We start from the raw sequence: 9,455 nt of genomic DNA on the forward strand, positions 1-9,455 counted from the left end.
TACTGTAGACTGGTGGACCCACTGAGACCATGGTCCATAACCATCCTTACAGCCTAGAACTGTACTCACTCCTATGGATCAACAATAGGCCTATAAGGTGAACAAAAACACAAGAGAGGTATATACTCCTTAGAACAACCAATACAAGATCAAAAGGGCAGCATGTGCTTATGGATAAAGATCAGAAGACAGGAAGAGATAGGGAAGGAGAAATGGGAACTATAAACAGATAGGAAGTGAGAAGAATGCTATTACAATATGAAGATTACAATCAATGTCACAAAACAAAATATGTATGAATTATTGAATGGAAAACCAATGTGCTCTGTAAATTTTTACCAAAATCACAATAAAAAGCTGATACAAAGTCAAGCCTCATCTCATAAGACTCTCTTTTTCCTTTCTTACTGAATTTCCTGAAGAATTTTGTCATGTTTTATCCTGCCTTAAGTGTTTGCACATTTTCCATCCCTTATATGTCCTTGTCCCCAGATACCCATGCCTGAAAATGCACACTCATCTTTTTAGTCTCAGTTGAAAGTTCTTCTCCTTTGGGAAACAAATTGCCTGGATTAGGTTCCTGTCATGCATTCTCATTGCACCTTATTCTTCTTCTAGTATGATATGAATAATTAAACCATTAGATATGTCCATAATATATACAAAAAGAAATTTTTACTTTTGGGAAACATAGATTTATATAAATCCTAGAGGATACTGCAAAAATCCTTACTTTCCTTCCCTATTTGATACATATACATACTTCACCTATGTTAGGCATAAGGGGCCTCTCCTATCTGGTCTCCCTTCCTCTTTTGTCTTTCATTCTATGTTTGTTCTACCAGTCCTAGATTGCAGTGTTTCCTTCAGTGATTTCATTTGTGTTCCCCTGAGGATCTAGGGAGATGGAGTCATGTTTTAAGGTGTATATAACTTTGAAGTTAGATTAGACTCTTCACATACTTAAGAGTAAAATATCTGCAAAACAAACCTTTCTCTGCTTAATCCATTATAGCATAATTTTAATGTGTCATTGTGTTAATTAACATTTTATCTACTTGCTCTGACTTATCACCTACCTCCTCCTAGGATTGAAGATGGAGTTAGGGAAATTTGTCTTGCCTTGCTTGTTTAGTGTTTTTTAAAATGCTTGTTAGTTAGTTTTTTTAAATGCTTGACTGTTTTTATCAGAGCAGAAAACAATCTTTCTTATTCACTACCGTATCTCCAGTGCCAGGTGCACAATAAATGCTTAATAAATATTTGTTGAATAAATGGATAAATAAATGAATGAATATATGCTATGAAAGGTAGAACAAAAACTTGATTAGTACCATATATAAGTTAAGTGGGATAGATGCTTCTATTTGGATGTATTTTATCAAAAAGATCATGTATGTGTTATAGTTTAGTACAACTAAAACATTTTATAGCTACTTTGGGAAAGATTCTGATAAGCTGTACACAGCAATAATTCTCCAAGTGTGATCCCTGGATCGGCATCAGAAACAGCATCTGGAGACTTGTTAGAAAAGTAAATTCTTGGGCCAGACCTTAGGTTTACTAAATGGGAAACTATGGGGGCTGTTGTTGTTGTGTTGTTAAGTTTCTACTCTTAGTGACCCTGTATAGGGTTTCTAAGGAGCGACTGGTGAGTTTGAACCACTAACCTTGCAGTTAACAGTCGGTGCTTATCCTATAGCACCATACCAGGACTCCATTATGGGGGCTGTGGTTGTTAAGTACTCTTGAGTAGATTTGGACTCATAGCGGCCCTGCTTAGTTTTCAAGAGCCCCTGGTGGGTTTGAACTGTTGACCTTGAAGTTTACTGTTGTTGTTAAGTACCTTCGATTCAGACCCAGTAATCTAGTTTATAATAAACACTCCAGGCGATTCTGATGCATGCTAAAATTTGAGAGCGCTGGTGTGGTGTTGTAGGATAAGCACTGGACCGCAAGGGCCATGGTTAAAACTCATCATCCACTCCTCCAAAACTCTGTACAGGGTCACTATGAGTCAAAACCAACTTGATGGCACTTAATAACAACAACACTTTGTACGAAATTAAAAGTGCAATGTGACTTGGATTTTACCTTTGCAAAGCTTACATGTAGGGGAGATAAAACATACACACCAATAATATGTGGCCATATGAATCACAATATAAATGCAAAGTAAAAGGCAGGAAAGGATAAGAATGGTTTTGATGAAGAGGCTTCAAGGGAGACAAAACTTTGAGTTGAAACTGCTGATTCGTGATCCATGTAACATTCTAGATGAAAAGAAAAACAAAACAAACAAGTCCTTATAAACCCAGAGCAAATGGACAACCTGACAATTATTCTAGGTCTAGACTTTAAACTTTGGAGTTACACATACCTGGTTCATATCCCAGTTTCACCAGTTACAAAATAAAGCAAAATGGGCCAACTTATTAACTGTGCTCTTTTTGAATGTAATTTTTTTGAAAACTTTATAAAATACTAGAACCTAACTCATAGGGTTGTTAGGTTTAGTAAATGAGATGATGTGTATACACTCAGTTAAGATTCAATAATAGAGGTAGCTCTTATCATTTACTAACAACAACAGGAAACACAAAGCTACTGGGGCTAAAGAATTGGTTTTGAAGAAAAATGTATTTTTCTTCATCCCTCTTCTTTCTCTTAGATGTAATTTTATTTCTTTTAAATAGTTTAAAAAAACATTTAAAAACTGAAACGATATCAAACTTGCAGAAAAATTTCTGCAATATCAAACTTGCAGTGAAAAAAACCATTATTTTTTCTTAAGCCTTTTGAAATATTTGAAAGTAAGTGGCCACCTGGTGTCTTAGTTCTCTCTAATACATTATCAAGTATTTTCTGGAAACATGGACATTCCTTTGCATAACAGCATTTGATAACCATAAAAATCAGGAAATGAACAGATGTTCCAATAATGATTCAGTTCAGAATCAAATTTTGATTTTAGTTGTCATGTATTAGATAGTTTCTTAATTCTTAAACAGTTCCTCAGTTTTTATGTGACTTTGACACTTTTGAACATAGAGATATCACAGAAGTGAGGCTGCATTCTTCCCACTGTATCCCAACAAGTAGTACACAAATTAGATTTGTCCCATTTACTGATGATGTTTACTTTGATCACTTGATTGAGACGATGTCCTCCAAGTGTCTCTCCTGTAAGTTATTCTTTCGCCCTTTGTATATGTTTATACATATACACATTTATATCCATATTAATTTCTTTCTCCTTTGGAAAACCATTAATTCACACTCCAACACCAAACAGTTCATTGTAACTTTTCTCTTTTTCTGTATCTTAACTCCCTGCTCAGCTCATATGTTGTTGTTAAGTGCCTTTGGGTCAGTTCTGACACATAGCTACCTTGTAGAGATTCCAGGTGAACCACCAACCTTGTAGTTCAAACTGACTTTGTGGTCCAGTGCTTACCCTTCAGCACCACACCAGGATTCCCCTGCTCTGATAGGCTCCTATTGTCCTTATTTTAGTTAGCTGCCCCCCTAGCATTGGATACCTTCTTCATCAAACTCAGGCTCTTACAACCCTCCTGAGATCACTACTCTATGTAGTTGTTGTTTCGTGCTTTTGAGTCAGTTCCATCTCATAGTGACCCTGTGAAAGGTTTCTGAAGAGCAGCTGGTGGGTGTGAATTGCTGACCTTGCAGTTATCAGTCCAATGTTTAGCTTTTAGCACCATACCAGGACAGCTTTGTGTAGAAGCCATATTTATTCAACTTGCTGTTGTTAAGTGCTGTTGAGTTGACTCCAACTCATATCGACCCTGTATAGGGTTTCCAAGGAGCTCCTGGTTTTGATTTGAACCACCAATCTCATGATTAGAAGTTGAATGCTTATCCTACAGCACCACACCAGGACTCCACTTACTTGATTGAACTGTGACAGAGCACTTTAGACCATTTCCACAGTGGATAGTGCTCTCATCTTGCTAGCCAGACTGATTACCCATACTCAGAAGCCTCCTAACCCCTTTGGCCTTTCTCAAATGATTTGGGTTCTGTCACCCCCACACCAAGACATCTGTCCACCAGGATTCCCTCCTTCCTCTTTCAGCTTCTAAAACTCTGTGCTGGGCTACCCTCCCTCATGGCTGCCATCACCTTGCTTGTGCTCTGACCCAGCTCTGGGTAATTATAGTTCCCTTCCCCACCCCTCTCCAACATCAGTATCGACCTTGCTTTAAACCACCTAATGGTTTTGGAACTGAATTGTTCAGACAGCGAATAGGAAGAGGAAGAAGAGGAAAGTATAAGGAGACACTCATAGACTTATTTGTTGATAAAGCAAGAGCAAATATTACTATTTCCCAAAGATTGTTAATAAACCGATCACAGTGAAGTTTTCCTTGTTCTAGAAATAGGTTCAGTGGACTTGAAATCTAGTGTGGTTTTCCAAATATTTGAAAATTATCGCACAGCATTAGACACTTGACGAGAGAACAACACAACTTCCTGCCACAGTCGTAGACCGGCAATGGATTGGATGGTTCTTGCAACATAAAATACATCCATCTGTAGCCTGACTTTGTACCTTTAAATGGCAGTATTCTGCTCCCATAAAGATTTACAGCCTCGGAAACCCTGTACAGGGTCGCTATGAGTCAGAACCGACTCCGGGGCACACAACAACAACAACAACAACATACGATATAAGGAGCCCTGATAGCTGAATTACGAGCTGGGCTGCTAACCTCAAGGTCAGCTGTTCGAATCTACCAGTAACTACATCGAAGAAATATGAGGCTTTCTGCCCCTGTAAAGATTTACAGCCTCGAAAACACTCTACAAGGTCACTATAGACTCGGTAGCACACAGCCATCATTACTGCCATACTATATTGGTTGTTAAAGTTAAGTGCCATAGGGTTCCGACTCATAGGGACCCCATATAGGGTTTCTGAGGAGCAGCTGGGGAACTTGAACCACCGACTTTGTAGTTCAAACCGACCTTGCAGTCCAGTGCATTAGCCCGCAGTGACACACCAGGACTTCTATATTTTAGCATATATAAAAGCAAGATAATGATAGCTTAAATATAAGAGAACTTATATTGTTGTTGTTAAGTGCCGTTGAGTCGGTTCCGATCCATAGCGACCCTGTATAGGGTTTCCAAGGAGCGGTTGGTGAGCCTGAACTGCTGACCTTGCAGTTCAAACCGACTTTGCAGTCCAGTGCATTAACCCACAGCACTATACCAGGACTCCCAGAAAGGTATATAATTAATTAAAATACAAATTTGTTGTTGTTAAGTGCCATCGAATCAGTGTTAAGTGCTGGTTCATAGCCGCCCTGTAAATTAATGATAATGGAGTTTTTTTCTCTTAATTTTTGAAGCCCCTTGTACACAGAGTAATATATGTTTTAAACCGTACTTTTGTGTTTGGGCATAAACATTTTCTCATGTGTCTAGATAGTGGGGTGGTTCAGGGAGGAAGAGCGGTGACATGTTTAATGACATTATTTTTGTATAATTTATATAAGCAGTATATCAATAAGATTATCAAGCACAGATTATAAATGTAACATAATGGAAATACTTATACCTGTGCTATAATGATATGCACATGAAAATTAACTTGATATAATGAATATAATAATTTTTACATGATAATAAATTATAATCACATCATTTAAATATAATACTATAATTGCACATCATGGAAATTATATAATAATAATTATAGTAAATTATTATCTATGTTATGAGTATATTTTCAATAATTTCTACAGTTAAAAATTGACCTTTCAGATAAATTAGAATACTGGTGTTTAGTAGCAAAGTTCTCTTTTTGAGATTAGACATCAGCTGTCACTTGGATCAATTCCAAATGAAGTCTTACAGAGTGCTGTTTAAATCAATCCTTTTGGACTGATGGAATGTGATACTTTTCTCAAGTGACAGTTGACATTAGGTATTTAATCTGCCAGAGGAACACCCTTCACATCTCATGATGCACATAGGAAAGGAGGGTAAACTTTTAGTTTTAGAAATAATGATCTTATCTTATGATCCAGAACTATATGTGCAACAAAAAAGGAAAAAACAAACAAACAAAAGAAAACACAGATATACAAAATGAAATATAAAGCAAAACAGTCTTGCTAGTTTGGCAAGTTTGGCAATAAGAGTTGGAGGTTCAAGTCCATCCAAAGATACCTCACAAAGAATGTTGTTGTTAAATACTAACTCATAACAACCCTGTATAGAGTGTCTGAGGAGCAGTTAATGGGTTTGAACCACTGACCTTGCAGTTAGCAGTCCAGTGCTTATCCTACCGTATCACACCAGGATTCCAAGAATCTACTTTAAAAAAATAAGCCATTAAAAACCCTATTGTGCACAATTCTACTCTGATGCACAATGGATCACCATGAGTAAAATTAACAAAGTTTTTTATACTGGAGTTTAGGAGATGAGAGGAACACTGTCTTTTTGCATATCAAATCAGAATTTATTCTCTGACTTAATATGTCTCCATGGATAACTTCTTCCTTAGTTTGAATGCTATTCAAGCCTCATCTCAATTGGTTAATTGGATTGAATATAAAATTGCATAAAATCACCCTTCAACAGATTGCTAAGTAAATCTATACTTATGTGCCTGATGGTAAAGTTTCCCCAAAAGTCTGCTTTCTTATTTCATACTTATCTTGCCATCTTTTCCCTTCTGTTTCTTATTTTTTGTTAAAGTTCGTTCCAATTCTTCAGGAAAAAATTATAATATTCTTGTATAAATAGTATTTATAGAATACCTGTGTTCATGGTATGTGTAAAGCAAACCTCAGAAGCTAGTGATGCCAAGGAACTCATTTTTAGCAACCTCTTTTTAACATTGAATTGTCTCCAAGCTTAAATTTGCTGATAGTCTGCAGCTACTCCCATAGAAGTAGCCTGGTCTTCCCTTGGCATTCATCAGCTAGGAATAGATGGTCCCTGGAGTCCCAATTCTCAGTCTGTTTGAGTTTTTGCTGATTGAGAGAGAAATGAAATAGCTTCTTCAGCTAAGCACTGTGCAGTTGAGATTAGTTTAAGTATTCTTGGTAACAGCCTTTGGAAGAATTCTGTAAGTTTGGTTTTCCTTCCATCTGGTGATCTGAAGAATATCTTAAATGACATTCTAGTTATTCATTTGGTAAAGAAATTTGCTTATTTTGGCGATAGTATCATTCGGTTAACCCCTAATTTCCCATTAGACATATTACTGCAATATAATCAACTGTGGAATACAATCTTGATCCTACCTTTGTACAGATACATGAACTTGAGCAAGTCTCAGTTTCTCCAGACCATAAATTTTTGTAAATAAATGCATCATGAAGATATTGAAGGAGTCCTGGTGTGGTGCTGTAGGGTAATGCACTAGACCACAAGGTTGGTTTATACCCTAAGGTCAGCAGTTCAAACTCAACAGATGCTCCTTGGAAACCCTATACAGGGTCCCTGTGAGTCAGAACCAACTCGTTGGCACTTAACAACAAGGTGATTGACAGGATTGAATGAAATTAATGATATTGTCAAAATATCTTACAGTGGGATAATGGCAAATGCTCATTTCTTTATTTCATTCCCATTTCAATAAACAATACAAATACCTAATCACAGACTGGAAGATATTTGGGTCATTTTTTTTTTTTTTTTTTGAGACGGCAGAGGTATGAAAATGTAATTTAAGACGAGGCTCATATAAGAATACTTATAATTACTTATCTCTCCAAGATTTTTAGGTTTTACCTGGTAAATCTTTTAAAAATAATCAGCATTTATAACCCTCTGTATCTTGGATGATTGATGTGAAATTGAAAGTTAATTATCTCCTACATATAGAATAAGACACATCTGGTGGTGGTTTGGGAATATAAGTGCTGATGAAAGGTGGCTTATTAGCATTAACAATATCTTGAGTTTATTTAGTGCCTGCTTTTGAGCAACTCTAAGTATACTTGTTCATTAAAGAGATATTTAAAATTAAAATTCATTTTAGGGTTTGAATTTTAAAACACTTTTTTGAGACACAAAAATACTATGTCCTGCTTTTTGCATACTTCATTACATTTCCATTTCAATCAACTATTTGCTTTTTTTCACTTGTAAATAACAGTTTTCTGGTTTTGATTTGTCATTATTGCTCTAAGTGCCTGCACTTTTGACTCTTTTGAAAGAAATGACTCCGGGCTTTGCATAATCTTGATTCAGGTATTCATCATCAGTGAATCCTCCTGTGTATACAGTATTGTTCAAAGATGGTGCATTAATTAAAAGAGTATTTAGTTTTTGTTGTTAGCTGCTGTCAGGTTGACTCTTTATGAAACAGAAGGAACCATTGCCTACTCCTATATTATCCTCACGATCTCTTGCAGCTACTGCACCAAATCTACCTCACTGAAGGTTTCTCTTGTCCTAATTGACTCTTTGCTTTACTAAAAGTTATGTCCTTCTGATGACATGTCCACAGCAAGTGAGTCAGATTATGTTCTGTTGTGATCCAAAGGTTTCCATTGACAAATTTTTGAAAGTAGATTGCCAAAGCTTTCTTCCTTGTCATAGTCTGGAAGTTCCACTGAAACATTTCCACCGTGAGTGACCCAGCTCATGTTTCATATAGTGGTCATACAGTTCCTAGCATCATAGCAACATGAAAGTTACCATAGACTGTCAGATAAGTGGTGGAGAGAATAATAGCATTAATTGAATATGTCCTATGTGACTTTTGAATGGCATAAAATATTTATATGTATATATTTTTCAGATGAAGAAACGGAGGCTTAGAAAAATGAAATAATTTGCCAAGGGTCACAGGTTTAATAAATACGAGCGTAAGTCTACAGATGTTGCTACAAAATCATAGAAAACTTTATTAAACAAAAATATTAAAAAGTGAAGCTATTGTTTCTTGACACGTCCTTCATCTAGGTCTATACACTTCTGAAAGCAGTGCGTCCTTCTCTCTAACAGATTCCCAAAGATTATGTATTTTTTGATTTACCCATTTTTAAATGGCAGGTTTTATAAGAACAGTTTTTAAAAAACATAATTTTAATCCTCGAGGGGCTAAAATTGTGTTCTTTAAAAAATGTTCTTTGAGCTTTATGAACAAAAAGAAATCTGAATGGGTAAGATCAGGGCTGTAGGGTGAATGGGATAATGTTTTCCAATAAAATTCTCTTAGACTCTTGCTTCCTCAAATAATGAACAGATGCTCTGTTGTGAGAGAAAAAAATTAACACATCTTTCCTGGTCTTTTTCTCACAATTGCAGTTTGTCATTTTCTTAAAACTTCTTCCTAATAAGTTCCCAGGATCGTCCTGTGTCCTCTGAAAAAAATCTATCAAGATTGTTGCTGTTGTCAGGTGCCATCGAGTCGGAACTGACTCATAGCGACCCCATGCACAGCAGAACGAAACAATGTCCGA

Source organism: Chrysochloris asiatica, unplaced genomic scaffold (assembly GCF_000296735.1).
Source record: "Chrysochloris asiatica unplaced genomic scaffold, ChrAsi1.0 scaffold00074, whole genome shotgun sequence".
NCBI classification, from domain to species: domain Eukaryota; kingdom Metazoa; phylum Chordata; class Mammalia; order Afrosoricida; family Chrysochloridae; genus Chrysochloris; species Chrysochloris asiatica.